At 39.6% G+C, this 19,181-nt stretch overlaps 1 non-coding gene and 1 pseudogene across 1 annotated transcript; both read right to left on the bottom strand.

Moving 5' to 3' along the window:
* Nucleotides 1-2,228: 2,228 nt before the first annotated feature.
* LOC126002727 (uncharacterized) lies at nt 2,229-2,379 on the bottom strand (annotated as a pseudogene).
* A 10,201-nt stretch (nt 2,380-12,580) lies between these two features.
* LOC126002232 (U6 spliceosomal RNA) lies at nt 12,581-12,684 on the bottom strand. Its single transcript, XR_007492993.1, has one exon. It is a non-coding gene; the product is annotated as a U6 spliceosomal RNA (small nuclear RNA).
* Between the last annotated feature and the right edge of the window lie 6,497 nt (nt 12,685-19,181).

Raw genomic sequence — 19,181 nt, 5'->3', positions numbered from 1 at the left:
TGAATGGCATGGAAATCATTACACTGAGTGAAATGAGTCAGAGAGAGAGATGGACACAAAATAGTTTCACTCATCTGTGGGACTTAAGGAAAATAAAAAGACATCATTGTAATAATACCCAGAGACAATAGAGATAAGGGCTGGAAGGGAAAGCCTATGGTATGAAGCTTACTACAAAGAGTAGTGAGCAGTTACAGAAATAACTGCACTAACAACAACCGTGACAACCATAGTAAGAGAGATAAATAGAATGCCTGTCCCAAAGTTAGGCAGGTGGTTGACAAGGAGAAAAATGGAGAACATTGGTGGCTGGAAAATGGCACTAGTGAAGGATGGTGTACATTCAATGACTGAAACCCAACTGCCAACATTTTTGTAACCACGGTGCTTTAAAAAAATATTATTAAAAATAGTCACTAGGGTTGGAGAGATAGCACAGTGGCAGGACCAACGGTGGTTCTAATCCAGGCATCCCATGTGGTCTCCCCATGCCTGCCAGGAGCAATTTCTGAGCAGAAAGCCAGGAGTAACCCCAGAGCACTGCCAGGTTTGACCCAAAACAAAGCAAAATAAAAAATAGTAATACTATAAAAAGCAAAACTGGGGGCAGAGGGCAGAGCAATAGCACAACTGTAGGGCCTTCGTCTTGCATGCAGTTGATCCAGGACAGACCTTGGTTTTATCCTGACGTACCATAAGGTCCCTGAGCCAGAAGCGATTTTTCAGTGCATAGCCAGGAAAAAACCCCTGAGTATCACAAGGTGTGGCCCAAAAAGGCAAAATAAATAAATTAAAATAGTCATACTTGCAGTATATTGTATATAGTTTTTCTCTTTGATCATATGGTTAATTATAGTGTTATATTCTAATGCTTTTGTTGTAATTTTATCAAGTCCCCAGTTTGTCCAAGTGAGCCATGAATTCATATAGTGTCTCAATCACTATTCAACTGTTCTTTATATTCCAGACATTGGTTAAAACAGTAATGTATATTTTATTGGTTCCACATTAAAAATATAGTTCATAAGAACATTTATATGGCATTCTAAATTTTTCTAATGAGTTAAGAAGGATCTTCTCACTTGTGTATCATTGTTATTAAACTTAACCTCTGAAGTAGGAAAGTGAGTTGGGAAATATTATATTATTATAAAAAGCCACTTGTAGAAGGAAAAAAAGCCAAAGAAAAGAAGGAACTTGAAAATGTGCATGTTTCACTTAGATCTTTTGACTATGTGTTTTCTTTCTGTGATACTTATTCAAAAATAGACATTTTGTTTAGAAATTATAAACATCCACACCAAACATGTTGGAATATCTGAAAAATTTTAAACCACACAATAAAAATGAATATAGAACAATGAGTCTATTAATCTCCTGACAAGAACAGAATTTGGAATTGAAAAGTCTACATTGTAAGACAAGTAATTTCAAGAACAGAAGATAACTTTATTTCCTGGACCTCTGAAAAACTCAGCAGTGGAGAAAGATCATTTCTGCATAAGAAACAAATATCTATCTCCCTAAAGGGAGACAGAGATAAAATTTGAGTATGTGGGATCAGTAATTCAGTAATAAAATGTTTGATGTCATCTCTGCAATCATAGGTCAAGAATATTTGGGGAGAATGTTTGTCTTTATCTTTTGTTTGTTTGGGTTTGGGGCCATGCCCAGAAGTGTTCAGGAGTTATTCCCAGACCACTGCTCAAAGTTCCATCCCAAAAGTTCTGTGGAGACTGTGCTTAGGTGCCAGAGACAGAAGTGAGTCTTTCACAGGCAAAACGTGCACTCAATCCATTAATTCTCTTACTCCATATGCCCATGTTTCTTTTTCTTCTGTATTAACATTTTCTCTACAAACCAAGGGGTATTTAATGAGTAGTGGTAATCTAAAATGATTCTAAAAACAAAGCAGCTGGTGAGAAGTGACATCAAACATCCCAGGTATTTTCAGTACAGTATGAACTATTACAGCACTTATCAAGCATTAAGAAACACAATCCACTGGCTTATTTTCTCATAAGAAAATTCTTGCCTTCATATACCTGTCCTCACATCCATAGCCTTGCCTCCACACTCTATTCCATGCAGAATTGTTCCTCTTTCACACATTTGACACTTTTAGAAGACCTTTAGCCTTAATTTACTTATTATTTCAAGAACCAACAAATATACTCATCATTTCCTCACCCCACTACAATGTGACCTTTAAATATTAGTTTCTTTTTTTTTGTCCTCCCATTCACAATACAGACCAGGCAAAGGGCCTGGTTTGAGGTGGATATGGGGAGCATTTACTGTACCTCCTCTTTCTATACAGTTAGTGTAAAGTTTCACTTCCTTGTATTCCCAGCCCTTTGACAATATCTGTAGGAGAAGTAGCTATTGATAGTTCATAGCTGTGGTCCCCAGTGAACCATACCTCTCAACAATATTCACAAACTTGTGTTTTCATCCACCTTTAATGTTGTTATTCTTTGTCATAAAATGCAATGAAGTGACCTGCCAGTCCCCAAGCAAAATCTTGAGGAAAATTTAGAACTTGTGCCTTGGAGTCATGGGATTTCTGAGCTGCTCTGTATGATTTCAGGCTACTTTCATGAGGAGATATTTCATCATCCCAATGTTCCATTTTAGCACTGTTCAAGCTAAACTATATTGAATGAACTAAAGTCATGACCATCAGTTAAGATCACAGAACTCTCCAGTTGTACCTTATTTGAAAACCATAATGCTTTTATTGTTTTTAGCCATTAAATCTGGGGTTTGGTAGATAATATATAACCATTATTATTATAAAACTAGCATAGCAACAAATGTGACATCAAAAACAAAGAGCTGGAAAAACATAACAGGAGTGATGATATTTACCTTACTCACTACCAACTCCAAATCAAGCTTCAGGACTGCATGTGATCTCCTGTGCACCACCAGATATGATCCCTAAGTACCCATTAAGGCAGGGGTGGAGGGGGGGGGGGTAAGAATCCCTGAGCACCACTGGATGTGCCCCAAGAAAACTCATTGAATGAATGAAGAAAACAAAAGTTGTATGAAAAAAGAGGAAGTAAAATTTGAGAGCTTTCTAGCTCCCTAATTGGTTTTTTTATGGGGTTTTTAGCTGCTCCCCTGACCTCACACATTTAAATTTTAACTCTATGCAGGATACTACTGTGCTTACAGTATTCATCTTCCAAATTCACAACTCCTATTTGAAAGACAATTGCTTTTTCCTTTTGTAACAATCTGGCCTTTGAGATCAGGCGACTATAACTGAAACTGAAGTCATAATTCATCTGTTTAAAATACCTCTAAGATCATATTCCAGGAGCCTGCGGGAATCAGGGGCTGAGCCCAGGAGGCCAGGTACGGGAAAGGGGCGCTGGAGAATCTCCCCTGCAGCCTGCCAGGAGACTGAGAGAGGAGCGGCAGAGGGGGGAGCTGGTGGGGACCCGGAGAGAGCCTGGTCCGGGAGAAAGGTGCCTGGCCGTCCCTGCTACCTCCCAGGAGAGGGGGTGGGGGGGAGAACCAGCTAAACCCTAGAGAGAGCTCTCTAGCCAGAGCACCTCTGACTCCCAGGTGAGAGAGAGAGGGCGAATGAACTAGACTCAACGGCGCCATCGGCCATTGTGGCCAGGAGCGGAACTGCTCTGGCTAGCAGAAATAGGGGAAGGGCACTTGATCAGGCTTGACTGGAGGTCAAGGGAGGCTCCAAACCACAGCGACCTCAGCCACCACATCCGTATAGAACCAGACTCCAGAGTAAGGACCCAGCCCAATTCCACAGATGGCAAAAGCTGGCTGAAACCTGAAGGCACAGCACTTCAAACCAAGCCAATGAATGCAAAGAAATATGGGTAAACTAAGGAAAACATTAACAACAGGGGAGATGGAGAAAAATCAGAATAAGTTTCCAAGTCCACCAAAATGTACAAACCCAAGAGAGGAAGACCTAAAAGCAGCCATGAGAAAAGAATTACAAGCCTTTGTAGAGGAAATGAAAGACACACTGCCCGGAGATTACAAGAAATCAATAGATAAAAAAAATCAACCAACTTAAAGAAGAATTGTTACAAAACATGACAGACTCCATACAAACAGAATTAAAGGAAATACAACCGTAGAAATAAAACCATAGAAAGGCAGAAGAGCAGTATCACACAGCTTGAGAATCACATAGAAGAACTCAAAGATAAACTGCAGACAAAAGACAACAAAGAAGCCAACAAAGAAATAAAAGGTAAAGCATTGGACGAAAAAGTCCAGTATTTAATAAACAAAGATAAAAGATAATCTAAGAATTGTAGGCATACCAGAAGGGGATGAAATAAGGAAAGGAGAAGAGCAAGTAGTCAGGGAAATAATAGTGGAAAACTTTCCCACCCTTTGGAAAGAGGCATCTGAGTAAATCCAGGAAGTGAAAAGAATCCCCAACAAAATAGACCCTAACAAACCAACCCCAAGACACATAGTAATTAAAATGGCAAGATACAAAGAGAAAGGCGAACTACTTAAAGCAATAAGGGAGAAAAAACCCTCACATATAAAGAAAGGAACATTAGAATCAAACCAGATCTCCCATACAAAATACTTCAAGCAAGACGACAGTGGAATGACATATTTAAATAACTTAATGAAAGAAATTTCCAACCAAGAGTACACTACCCAGCAAAACTCTCATTCATATGGGAGGGAAAACTAAAAACGTTCTCCAACAAAAATGAACTCTCATTATTTGCGCAACAAAACCGAGTCTAAATGATCTACTCAGAGATGAATTACACAATCCAAGCCCCCATTTCTAACATTTACCACCTTACAGAACACAACTTTTCAACAGTCCTCTCTGTCAATAATCTCCCTAAATCAGGACTAAACTCTCCCATTAAAAGACACATAATAGAGAACTGGATTAGAAAGCTTAAACCAGATTTCTGCTGCCTGCAAGAAACACACCTACAAATACAGGATAGACACAGGCTTAGAGTAAAAGAATGGAAATTAATTATTCAGGCCAATGGAAAACAAAAAAGAGAAGGGTCAGTTATTCTTATATCAGACCAAATTGCATTTAACCTCAAGAAAGTGGTCAGAGACAAAGAGGAGCACTTCATACTGATCAGGGGAACACTAGATCAAGAAGTACTAACCCTGGTTAATATTTATGCACCTACTGTAGAACCAGCAAAATATGTAAGGCAATTGCTTGCAAACCTGGAGAAACACATGAAAGGGAATATGATAGTAATAGGAGATCTCAATACTCCACTATCACCACTGGACAGATCCACGAGACAGAAAACAGGCAAATAAATAAGATCCCTAAACAACAAACTAGGAGATCTAGGGCTAATAGACTTATATAGGGCCCTCCACCCCCCAGAAAGTAAAATACACATTCTTCTCAAGCCCACATGGAACCTTCTCCAAGATAGACCATGTCTTAGGATATAAATTTAAATTGGATAAAATTAAAAAATGTAAGGATCATCAGAAGTACCCTATCATATCACTATGCAATAGAGGTCAAAATTGACTGTAAGAAGAAGCAATGGATAAATTTCAACACCTGGAGATTAAACAACATGCTGCTCAACAATAGCTGGATCAAAGAGGAACTCAAGGAAGAAATAAAAAGATTCCTTGAGACAAATGATAATGAAAAGACAACTTGTCAAAATTTATGGAACACAGCAAAGGCAGTACTTAGGGGGAAACTCATAGCAATACAGGCCTATGTTAAGAAAGAGGAAAATGACAAAATCAGTAGTCTAAAGGGTCACCTTAAGGAGCTGGAACAACAATAGCAAAGAAACACAAACACATCCAGAAGACAAGAAAAATCAAAACTAGAGCAGAAATAAACAACATCAAAACTAACAAAACAAAACAGAAAATTAATGAGACCAGGAGTTGGTTTTTCAAAAGAATAAACAAGATTGACAAACCACTGGCAAGGCTCACCAAAAAAAGAGGGAAAACATCTAAATAAATAAGATCATAAATGATAGGGGATAAATTACAACAGAACCCCGAGAAATACAAAACATCATGAGGTCTCACTATGAGCAACTATACTCAGTTAGGCTAGAGAATCCAGAAGAAACGGACAGATTTCTGGAAAAATATCATCTTCCAACACTGGACAAGGAGAATGAAGAAAGCCTCAACAGGCCAATCACAGCCCAAGAAATTGAATCAGTAATTAAGAAACTCTTCAAGAACAAAAGTCCAGGTCCAGATGAATTTACAGGTAAATTCTATCAAACATTCCGAGAAGAATTACTACCACTGATCCACAGGCTCTTACAAACCATTAAAAAGACAGGAAATGGGCCCTGAGAGATAGCACAGCAGTGTTTGCCTTTCAAGCAGCCGATCCAGGACCAAAGGTGGTTGGTTCAAATCCTTGCGTCCCATATGGTCCCCCGTGCCTTCCAAGAGCTATTTCTGAGTAGACAGCCAGGAGTGACCCCTGAGCACTGCCGAGTGTGGCCCAAAAACCAAAAAAAAAGAAAAAAGAAAAAAAGAAAAGACAGGAATCCTTCCTAACTCCTTTTATGAGGCTAATATCACACTCATTCCCAAAGATGGCAAAGACACTGCCAAGAAAAAAACTGCAGACCTATTTCACTAATGAACATAGATGCAAAAATCCTCAACAAAATCTTAGCAAACTGAATTCAGCACTACAACAAAAAGATTATACACCATGACCAAGTGGGCTTCATACTAGGAATGCAAGAATGGTTCAACATACACAAATCAATTAACATTATTCACCACATCAACAATAAGAAAGATAAAAATCATATGATTATATCAATTGACACAGAGAAGGCGTTTGACAAAATCCAACATTCATTCATGTTGAAAACACTCAGTAAAATAGGTCTGGAAGGAACCTTCCTCAAGATAGTTGCAACTATCTATGAAAAGCCCACAGCCAATATTATCCTTAATGGTGAAAAACTGAAAGCATTCCCACTAAGGTCAGGAACTAGGCAAAGCTGTCCACTCTCTCCACTCTTATTCAACATAATCTTAGAAGTTGTAGCAATAGCAATCAGACAAGAGAAGGAAATCAAAGAAATCCACATAAGGAAAGAAGAACTCGAACTATCTCTTTTCATAGACAATATGATAATATACATCGAAAACCCTAAAGAGTCCACAGTAAAACTCCTAGATACAATTAACCAATACAGCAGAGTGCCCGGCTACAAAGTCAATACGCAAAAGACAGTAGCGTTTCTCTATAAAACAATGAAGCAGGGGAAAGAGAGATTAAGGAAACAATCCCATTTAAAACAATATTAAAAAAAAATCAAGTACCTAGGCATCCCACATCATCCCCTGAGCCTGCCAGAAGCAATTTCTGAGCATAGAGCCAAAAGTAACCCTTGAGCACTGCTGGTTGTGACCAAAAAAAAAAAGAAAGAAAGAAAGAAAGGAAGAAAGAAAGAAAGAAAAGGAAGGAAGGAAGGAGGGAGGGAGGGAGGGAGGGAGGGAGGGAGGGAGGGAGGGAAGGAGGGAGGGAGGGAGGGAAGGAGGGAAGGAGGGAGGGAGGGAAGGAAGGAAGGAAGGAAGGAAGGAAGGAAGGACGGACGGAAGGAAGGAAGGACGGACGGAAGGAAGGAAGGACGGACGGAAGGAAGGAAGGACGGACGGAAGGACGGAAGGAAGGAAGGACGGACGGAAGGAAGGAAAGGGAAGGGAAGGGAAGGGAAGGGAAGGGAAGGGGGAAGGGGAAGGAGAAGGGGAAGGGAAGGGAAGGGAAGGACGGAAGGACGGACGGAAGGAAGGACGGAAGGAAGGACGGAAGGAAGGACGGAAGGAAGGACGGACGGACGGAAGGAAGGAAGGAAGGACGGACGGAAGGAAGGAAGGACGGACGGACGGAAGGAAGGAAGGACAGACGGACGGAAGGAAGGAAGGACGGACGGAAGGAAGGAAGGAAGGACGGACGGAAGGAAGGAAGGACGGACGGAAGGAAGGAAGGACGGACGGAAGGAAGGAAGGAAGGAAGGAAGGAAGGAAGGAAGGAAGGAAGGACGGACGGACGGAAGGAAGGAAGGAAGGACGGACGGAAGGAAGGAAGGACGGACGGAAGGAAGGAAGGACGGACGGAAGGAAGGAAGGACGGACGGAAGGAAGGAAGGAAGGAAGGAAGGACGGAAGGACGGACGGACGGAAGGACGGAAGGACGGACGGACGGAAGGACGGACGGACGGAAGGACGGAAGGACGGACGGACGGACGGAAGGAGAGGGACGGACGGACGGAAGGACGGAAGGAGAGGGACGGACGGACGGAAGGACGGAAGGAGAGGGACGGACGGACGGAAGGACGGAAGGAAAGGGAGGGAAGGACGGACGGAAGGAAAGGGAGGGAAGGACGGACGGAAGGAAAGGGAGGGGAAGGACGGACGGAAGGAAAGGGAGGGGAAGGAAGGAAAAGGAAGGAAGGAAAGGGAGGGGAAGGAAGGAAGGAAAGGGAGGGGAAGGAAGGAAGGAAGGAAGGAAAGGGAGGGGAAGGACGGACGGAAGGAAAGGGTGGGGGAGGAAGGAAGGAAAGGGAGGGGGAGGAAGGAAGGAAAGGAAGGGGAAGGAAGGAAGGAAGGGAAGGGGAAGGAAGGAAGGAAGGGGAGGAAGGAAGGGGAAAGAAGGAAGGAAGGATGGAAGGAAGGGAGAAAGAGAAAGAAAGATAGAAAGAAAAAAAGAAGGAGAAACAAAGAAAGAAATTAAGAAAGAAAGAAAGAAATAAAAAGAAAGAAAGAAAGAAACAAAAAGAAAGAAAGAGAGAGAAAGAAAGAGAAGAGAAAGAAAAGAAAGAAAGAAAGAAAGAAAGTAAAGAAAGAAAGAAAGAAAGAAAGAAAGAAAGAAAGAAAGAAAGAAAGAAAGATAGAAGAAAGAGAGAAAGAGAAAGAGAGAGAGAAAGAGAAAGAAAGAAAGAAGAAAGAAAGAGAGAAAGAAAGAAAGAAAGGAAAGAAAGAAAGAAGAAAGAAAGAAAGAAAGAAAGAAGAAAGAAAGAAAGAAAGAAAGAAAGAAAGAAAGAAAGAAGAAAGAAAAGAAAGAGAAGAAAGAAGAAGAAGGAAGAAAAGAAGAAGAAAGAAAGGAAAGAAGAAAGAAAGAAAGAAGAGAAGAAAGAAAAGAAAGAAAGAAAGAAAGAGAAAGAAGGAAAGAAAGAAAAGAAAGAAAGAGAGAAAGAAAGAAAGAAAGAAAGAAAGAAAGAGAAAGAAAGAAAGAAAGAAAGAAAGAAAGAAAGAAAGAAAGAAGAGAAAGAAAGAGAAAGAAAGAAAGAAAGAAAGAAAGAAAGAAAGAAGAAAGAGAGAGAAAGAGAGAAAAAAGGAAAGAAAGAAAAAGAAGGAAAGAAAAAGAAAGAAAGAATGAATGAAAGAAGGAAAGAAAAAGAAAAAAGAGAAAGAGAGAGAGAAAGAAAGAAAAAGAAAGAAAGAAAGAAAGAAAGAAAGAAAGAAAGAAAGAAAGAAAGAAAGAATAGAAAAGAAAGAAAGAAAAAAGAAAGAAAGAAGAAAGAAAGAGAAAGAGAGAAAGAAAGAAAGAAGAAAGAGAAAGAAAGAAAGAAAGAAAGAAAGAAAGAAAGAAAGAAAGAAAGAAAGAAAGAAAGAAAGAAAGAAAGAAAGAAAGAAAGGAAAGAAAGAAAGAAAGAAAGAGAGAAAGAAAGAAAGAGAGAAAGAAAGAAAGAAAGAAAGAAAGAAAGAAAGAAAGAAAGAAAGAAAGAAAAAAGAAAGAAAGAAAGAAAGAAAGAGAAAGAAAAGAAAGAAAGAAAAGAAAGAAAGAAAGGAAAGAAAGAAAGAAAGAAAGAAAGAAAGAAAGAAAGAAAGAAAGAAAGAAAGAAAGAAAGAAGAAAGAAAGGAAAGAAAGAAAGAAAGAAAGAAAGAAAGTAAGAAAGTAAGAGAGAAAGAAAGAGAGAAGAAGAAAGAAGAGAAAGAAAGAAAGAGAAGAAAGAAAGAAAGAAAGAAAGAGAAAGAAAGAAAGAAAGAAAGAAAGAAAAGAAAGAAAGAAGAAAGAAAGAAAGAAAGAAAGAAAGAAAGAAAGAAAGAAAGAAAGAAGAGAAGAGAAAGAAAGAAAGAAAGAAAGAAAGAAAGAAAGAAAGAAAGAAAGAAAGAAAAGAAAGAAAGAAAGAAAGAAAGAAAGAAAGAAAGAAAGAAAGAAAGAAAGAAAGAAAGAAAGAAAGAAAGAAAGAAAGAAAGAAAGAAAGAAAGAAAAATAACTTAATATCTCAAGAAATACTTTTCCGGGCCCGGAGAGATAGCACAGCGGCGTTTGCCTTGCAAGCAGCCGATCCAGGACCAAAAGGTGGTTGGTTCGAATCCCGGTGTCCCATATGGTCCCCCGTGCCTGCCAGGAGCTATTTCTGAGCAGACAGCCAGGAGTAACCCCTGAGCACTGCCGGGTGTGGCCCAAAAACCAAAAAAAAAAAAAAAAAAAAAAAGAAATACTTTTCCTTTTGCTTTTTTAAAGATCTTAAAATCATAATAGTCATCCTAAAACTAGTCCCATCACCCCCATAAAATTCCAAGATAGAGTTTGTTTTGGCTCTTTGAACAGATACTAATGCATCTTTACTAAAATATTTCCAACTAATTTAGATTATTAAAATTTAATGATGTACACTTGCTTTCATGCTTCTCCACTTTGTTTATTTCATATAATTTTATTACTTCCAGGCAAAGAATATTGTTTAATATCCTCTCATAAAGCTACTCCTGCCTCCACCATACTACAAAATAAAAATGACCATTGATACTTCTCAGGTAGTCTGTTCTTGGCTGATACCTCTATGGCATTTGCAGAAAAGGGATTCCCCTTTCTGCATGAACTACAGCAGCTGAACACCACTCCCTACATCCTCCAACAGAAAAGGCACAGGTTCATAACTTAATCTTATAAAATGTCAAGCTATCAAATTTGTCTAGATTTATAAATCCTGAACCATGTGTGACACAGCTCAATATTTAATTGTAGTATCAGCCCAGTATTATCACAGGATTTTTTTTTCTTTTATTATACAATGAGTCAGGGCCATTTTCACCACCAGTGTCAACCTCCCTTCACCAATAAACCCAGTGTGCATCTTATACCGCCATCCTTTGCTCCCTGGCCTGCCAGTATTACAGGCCCATTTAAGTTTAGATTGTTAAATTTTAGCTCTCTTGATGCTATTGTCATTGACTTTGGCTTGGATATTAGTTCTGTCCTTATATTTCCTCATCAACGTATCTGAGACTAATTGGCCCCTGGCCCTCAGCCTTTCTTTTTAGTTTTATAGAAAAATGCGAAAATATGTGCTTAAAAAATAAGTAAGCCGTGTCCCAAGATTCTATCAAAAAGGCAGAAGCCCCATTTAAAAGATAAGAAATTTAAAAAGAAAAGAAAAAAAGGGCCAGAGAAATAGCAAGGAGGTTGGGCACTTGCCTTGCATGCAGAAGGATGGTGGTTTGAATCCCGGCATCCCATATGGTTCCCTGAGTTTGCCAGGAGTAATTTCTGAGTGTAGAGCCAGGAGTAACCCCTAAGCGTTCCCGGGTGTGACCCAAAAAAAAAAACAAAAGGAAAAGAAAAGAAAAAATAGGATCAGAGTTAAGCAGAGTTTTGGTTTTGGAGGGTATTTGGTGGGGGGGGCTTGTTTTGCTTTTGTTTTTGCATAGGCACAGCAAAAGTTGGAATAAATAAAAAGGTAAAACCTCTGGCCTAAAAACAGGGAGACCATACCCATAAAGCATCCTGGCATAAGATCAATTATAGGCTCTAAGTATATTAAGTTGTCTAACCCCAAAGTCTGTCTTTGTGGTTCTAGTAAAAGTTCTCCTCAATCAAGGTTGTTGGTCAGGTTTCTGTAATAAGAGATCCTGGTTTTGTCACAGATCCTATGTTGGAGGCAGGGTGTCAAGGAGCATCTTCTGATTTCATCTGAACATTAGGTGGCAATGGAGGATACCCTACCCTGAAAGCAAGTTGCTGTTTTTACCAACTCATCAGGGTGTTATATAAACCCACTCTGGAGCAAAGTGCCAAGACAGCATTAGGGCTTTCAATGATAGAAGTCAATTTCTGGTTATGGTGCAGAAAACTGTACTGGTTCCATAGATGGTATCTATGGATACCAAGATTTAGGGCTGAATGGCCAATGTCCGATCATCTGAAGCCTAAGCCAAATTACTATGACAAATGCTCAGGGTGTAAAGTCCTCTTTATCACAGGAATCTTATGAGGCATTTACATAATATTCAACCAAGCTCAGTGAGCCTAAACAATAACACAGAAGGCTCAACTAGCACCAACCACAGCCCAGTACACCCTTAGATACTGACTTTATTAATATTATGGAGAGACAAAATAATTTTGAGTTGAACCATTTTTTTGTTTTTTGGGGGGGAGTTTTTTTTTTTTTTTTTGGGCCACACCCTGTGACGCTCAAGGGTTACTCCTGGCTATGCGCTCAGAAGTTGCTCCTGGCTTCTTGGGGGACCATATGGGACGCCGGGGGATCGAACCGCGGTCCGTCCTAGGCTAGCGCAGGCAAGGCAGGCACCTTACCTCCAGCGCCACCGCCCTGTCCTATCTAAGTTTTGATACAAACAATTTGCATGTCATCCTTGTGCAGAGGCCATGCTAATCTTCTCTGTATTGTTCCAATTTTAGTATATTTGCTGCCGAAGCAAGCATGATACAAACAATTTGAATTAAAATTTTTTGTGCCTTCAAGGAGGCAAATGATAGGCAATAAATGGAGACAATAGTAATGGAACTAGTGTTTGAACATTTTGTCTGAAATGACTGTATTATAAACAATTTAGTACACACTTAAATATGGTGTTATTTTAAATGTTTTTAAATAAGAAAATTGAAAAAAGAGCTGCTCCCTATATTTTTCACTGAAGTATCTATGAAAATATAAGATAAAGCCACACATGTAACTAAGTGGCTAAGAACCTCTTATAAAAATTATAATAGAATTAAGCAAAACTATGTTCAAATATATTTGAGAATGCTTCACATAGTGAACAGGGAGATAGCATGAAGGTAAGGCATTTGCCTTTCATGCAAAAGGTCATTGATTCGAATCCCAGCATCCCATATGGCTCCTGTGCCTACCAGGAGCAATTTCTGAGTATGGAGCCAGGAATAACCCCTGAGCACTGCCAGGTGTGACCCAAAAACCACAAAAAAAAAAAAAGGAAGAAAATGCTTCACATAAAACATTCTATTTCTCATACCACATTCTTTGGCTCACATCATAAAAGAAAAGATATTAAGAGGGAGTGGAAAACACAGGCTCAAAAATTATTTTGTTGTTTTGGGCCACACCTGCAGGACTCAGTGGTTACTCCCAGTTCTATGCTTAGAAATTACTCCTGGAAGGTTCGGGAGACTATATGGAATATCAGGGATTGATCCCAAATAGGCCTTGTGAAAGGCAACTACCCTACCCACTGTGCTATTGCACTGGCCCCTCAAAAAACATTTTATCAATAAAAAATTAGGTTGACAACCAACCAGCAGTGCTCTGCCATTATCGTGGCTGAGGAACTATCTGAGTTCAATCCCAAGTGGGGGGGAGAGGAAATCTGACCCAGGTGCTACCGTGTGCTCCATTACACCTTCTAACAGGGAAACGGAGAGGGGAACCCTTGCTTTGGTGAGGTAGGAGGAGGGGACCTTCTGGCAGGTAAAACACAGCCATCATACCCTCCTAGAGCCACACTCCAGAGAAGGGACGCAGCCCCAAGTCACAAGTGACGTGAAACCTGAAGGCAAAACATTCCAAGCCAAACCACCAAATGCAAAGAAATATGGGTAAACTAAGGAAGACATTAGCAACCAGGGACTTTGAGAGTAATCCTAAGTTTCCAAAACCACCAAAACTCAGAGACCCAATAGATGAGGACCTAAAAGTGGCAATGAAAGCTATGGCAATAGAAATCAAGAAATTGCTAGACAGCGAGTTCAAGAAATCCAAATCAACCAATTCAAAGAAGAACTTTTACAGATGAGAGAATCCATACTAATAGAATTAAAGGGGAAAAAAAGCCTGAGCAAGCCATAATAAGAGAATTACACAGTTGGAGACTGGCATAGAAAAAGTACAAACCAAAAATGACAAAGAAGCCAATAAGGAAATAAAAGGTAAAGCATTGGAAGAAAAAGTTAGATATTTAATTAACAAAGACAAAAGAAATAATCTATGGAATGTAGAAATACCAGAAGAGGAGTAAATAGGGAAAGGGAAAGAACAAGTAGTGAGGGAAATAATAGCAGAAAACTTCCTCTCCGAGGCTTCCATGCAAAAAAATTAGGTTGACATACTTTTATCAACCAATATAGAGTTCAAATTTTAAAAGTCTCTAAAGGACAGGATTGTCATTTATCAATGGTCATTAATAAGAACTCACCCTCCTAGATTTATATGCGCCTATTGATGCATCATCAAAATATCTAAAATGGTTATTGGAATACCCAACTAAAAATAGAGACAGCACCACAGGGGGCTTGGAGACAAAGGGTGGACACCCTAATTTTAAACCTCGGTGTTCAATCATACCGGTTACCATATACAGTGCCCATTATGTCAGTGTCTTGATAAAATACTCGAATTTACCCAGTTCCTACTGTTTATGTCTTCTATTAGGACCCAAAGTATATGTTCATACAGACCACTGGAACAGTCAATGGTGCACCAAAGACTTATGTTACCGGTTCCACTCATCAACACGTTTTGGCAAATTACTACCTTTTTTAAATTTTTCTTTCTCTCTTCTTCCCTCTACTTCTTTTTGCCTCTCTCCTTTATACTTCTTCATCAATTCAATCTATTAAAAAAACAAAAGCTCTCGCTCTCATTGCTCCTTAGGAAAGGTAGCTCTATACTTAAGATGCAGTGGATGATACTACAAAGGTAACCACATTATATAGTCCTCACCACCACATTGTTTAGTACTCTAGATGCTAAAACTGTGCTTATCCTAAAAAGCTTCAGCCACAACATAATCCTGAACCCTTTATTTAGCAAAGACCACCCCCATCAGTGATAAAGAGCCTCAAAAGAGGAAAACCTTCCAATACCAATGCATTAGCGCAATCCCCTTTAACTTGTTTTTACCGTATTTACTTATACTTCCTTTCTCTTCTCTCTCTCTCTCTCTCTCTCTCTCTCTCTCTCTCTCTCTCTCTCTCTTTATTTTTTTTTTTGGTTTTTGGGTCACACCTGGCAGTGCTAAGGGTTACTCCTGGCTGTCTACTCAGAAATAGCTCCAGGCAGGCACGGGAGACCATATGGGACACCGGGATTCAAACCAACCACCTTTGGTCCTGGATCGGCTGCTTGCAAGGCAAACGCCACTGTGCTATATCTCCGGGACCCTTTCCCTTCTCTCTTATCTTTTGTTCCCCCTTTCTATCCTAAGACATATCTTAACCAATTATTTATCTTTTCTTAACTCAATCATATCTCCAAAGCTCATACCCAGCCTATGAGGGTCAGGCCTCCAACAACTACCTAAAAATAGAACACTAATGTCTGTCTTTATGTGGGCATGAGTTTGTAGACAGTGGATTTCTCTCTGATTGCCAAGGCTAAAATGTATACAAACCATGCCTAAACTACATAGCCCCTCTTATATATAACCCCTCTCCCCTTCAGAAATTCCTATATTCTCTCATTTCCCCAATCCTGATCCATTATCCATCCTTATTTAACCCTCCCTCTGTTATTAACCTATTAAGTACCAAGACCAACCTCCTGCTCCAATAAACCACCACCAAACACCCAAACAGAAAGGACATCCTCCCAGCCCCACATCACATGCCTCAGCAAGAAACTACAATCAACACACAAGCTGACTAATGCTTTATGGCCCTTATTCTTATCCTCCTAATCATGGACGTTGCATGCTACTGATTCAGTCCCAGAAGGACCCCAGCCCACGAACACTACCCTCATGGCTACAAATAACTTCTACAAATGGTTCTGATTGGTAAGAAAACCTACAAGAAAAGTCTTACCTAAGATAAAAACTCAGGTCAAAATCAGGGCACAGAGATTGTACAGACTATCATTCTTACCTCCAAATCCACCAACAATATAACATGTCACCATATTCATTTGCATAGGCACTCTAAATAAAGGGAAATGTTATACACAGAAACAAGCTCTTATCTACCAAGGATAAGAACCCATTCTTTTTAGAATGCAGGTTAGCCTCCCACCCTGAATATATGTCATGTGGACCCAACTTAGACTTTCTGTGATTGGACAGTAACCATCCAACTCGAACCCCTGATCCCAAACATGGAACTAACACAGGTCCTAGCAACAGTACCAGGAACCAGACTCCTCCTGGGGAAACTCTAAATACCATCCCGGCACCAACTTGCACCAGTTTTAACATGACATCCTGACATAAGGAAATGGCAACAACTTGAGCTAAGAGACGACTCCCCTATCTCACCACCTAATGGTATGATACAATTGGAAGACATGTCATTCTTTGCCCTAAGAAAAAACCAAAATTGCTATCAACAGACAACTGATTTTGAAAAAAATGGTCTGGACAGAACCTATCACTGCACCAATGAGGACTAGAATAGGCCTTAGCTTTGGATTCATATAAAAACCAAGATCTCTAATTCCAGAGGTCTGATTTTGACAGTTGCAACTGAACAAAACTTCTGAAACCATGCTAAAAGATTATAGCCTAGGCTCTGTCCTATGATCTGAGCAAAAACCAAGACCACTAATAACAGAAGACTGATTACAACAACAATGATGAAACAGAACTCCTAGAACCATAAAGAAAAACTCTCTCCTAGCCTTCATCCTATGACCTATGCAAATAGCAAGGTCTCCAGCTACAGAGGCAGATGTCATCACCCACATCTGAGCAGAAAGTCTTCTGGCACCATAAAAAGACCTTGGGGTTTGTAAATGAGTGAGTATGGAGCCTGTTGTTGTTCCCATGGCAGTATGCTTTAAGGGCAGAAAAACTATGTATCTCACAGGTCAAGAAAATTCCCGTTCTAATTTCCCCAAAATTTACCATGCCTATGCATAAAAAAAGAAATACAAACCCTATTTAAGAAGTTGCTGGTCGGAGCATGCGGCTTTCTGGGAACCCCGGCCAGCAGGGTGAAGGGGATGAATGCCGCAACTTATTCGTGGGTTCACTGAAGCCGACCCTATCCGAAATATCTATGGGAAAAATCTGTAGAGGTTAGAAAGAAGGCCTAAGTCTTTTATCTGATCAAAGGCAACTTATTAAGCAGGCAAGCACTTATATATATTTTTTACACAAGGGGAAATATGTCTCAAAAATTATTGGTCATTTCAAGCCATCTCTTATCCAATTATATTCCAAGCATAGGCACATAACCAAAAATGAATAAAGGTACTAAACATTAAACTTATGGGGCATACAAGCATTGGTCGATTCAAACAAGCTTTTCACCAATTATATGCTTACTACAGGTGTTTGGCCAAAAAGGAAAAAAGGATAGAGTGTGCCTTGTTAAGCACAGCCCAAAGGAGGTGGGAAAAAAAAAAGGGGGAAGGCATGACTCAATGACTGATCCTAGCAATCTTTAGCTCGACCGGAATCAGAGACATATAAGGAAATATTATATTATCCCTGGCCTCATGGCCCTGTGGTTAGTACAAGGGGCTATGTTGTTGCAAGATTTCCTATTTGCTCATGGGCTAAGAACCTGCCAACAGTCACATATGCAGCTCAGTGGAACTTTCCACAGAGATAGAGGCTAAGGTTGATAGCATCCATTTTGTGCAGGCTAGAGCAGTCTCCCACAGGAGCATACCTGAATAACTTAATGGCACAGCTTAAAAAAATTAGAAAATGACCAACAAAAGGAACCAAAAATAGGGAGACAGAAGGAAATAACAAAGCTGAAAGCAGAACTCAATGAAGTGGAAAACCAAAAAGCAATCCGAAAGATCAACGAAAGCAGAAGCTGGTTTTTTGAAAAAATAAACAAGATTGATAGACCATTGGCAAAACTCACAAAGAAAGAGACAGAGACAAATCTGATAACCCGTATTAGAAATGAAAAGGGGGAGATCACGACAGATATTGCAGAGATCAAAAGGATAATCAGAGACTACTTTGAGAAACTTTATGCTACAAAACATGAGAACCGAGAAGAAATGGAAAAATTCTTGGACACTTATAACCTTCCACATTTAAGAAAGGAGGATGTAGCATATCTAAACACCCCCATCACTACTGAGGAAATTGAAACTGTAATCAAACATCTGCCCAAAAAGAAAAGCCCAGGCCCAGATGGTTTTCCTAATGAATTTTTTCAAATCTTTCAAGAGGAGCTACTACCAATCCTAGCCAAGCTTTTCCATGAAATTGAAAAAACGGGAACACTCTCAAACAGCTTTTATGAAGCCAACATCACCTTGATACCAAAACCAGACAGAGTCGCTGCCAAAAAAGAAAATTACAGACCAATATCCCTGACGAATGCAGATGCAAAGATCTTCAACAAAATCCTGGCAAATAGGATCCAATGCATCATCAAGAAGATCATACACTACGACCAAGTAGGTTTCATCTCAGGAATGCAAGGATGGTTTAACATCCGTAAATCTATTAACATCATACACAACAACAACAACAAGAAAAATAAAAATCACATGATCATATCAATAGATGCAGAGAAAGCATTTGATAAGGTCCAACACCCATTCTTGATCAAAACTCTCAGCAAGATGGGAATGGAAGGAATCTTTCTCAGTCTAGTTGAAGCCATCTACCACAAGTCAATGGCAAATATTATCCTCAATGGAGAAAAACTAAAAGCCTTTCCTCTAAATTCTGGTACAAGACAAGGCTGTCCGCTCTCACCACTCCTCTTCAACATAGTACTGGAAGTTCTTGCTATAGTGATCAGGCAAGAAAAAGATATCAAGGGAATCCAGATAGGAAAAGAAGAAGTCAAGCTCTCATTGTTTGCAGATGACATGATACTCCACTTAGAAAACCCTAAAGACTCTACCAAAAAGCTTCTAGAAACAATAGATTCATATAGCAAGGTGGCAGGCTACAAAATCAACATACAGAAATCAATGGCCTTTTTATACACCAATAATAATAGGGAAGAGATGGAAGTCAGGAAGGCAATCCCATTCACAATAGTGCCA

The sequence above is a fragment of the Suncus etruscus genome, chromosome 2, assembly GCF_024139225.1.
Source record: "Suncus etruscus isolate mSunEtr1 chromosome 2, mSunEtr1.pri.cur, whole genome shotgun sequence".
Classification (NCBI taxonomy): domain Eukaryota; kingdom Metazoa; phylum Chordata; class Mammalia; order Eulipotyphla; family Soricidae; genus Suncus; species Suncus etruscus.
The sequence above is the reverse complement of the archived record's forward strand: the minus strand, read 5'-3'. Positions and strand labels throughout refer to the sequence as shown.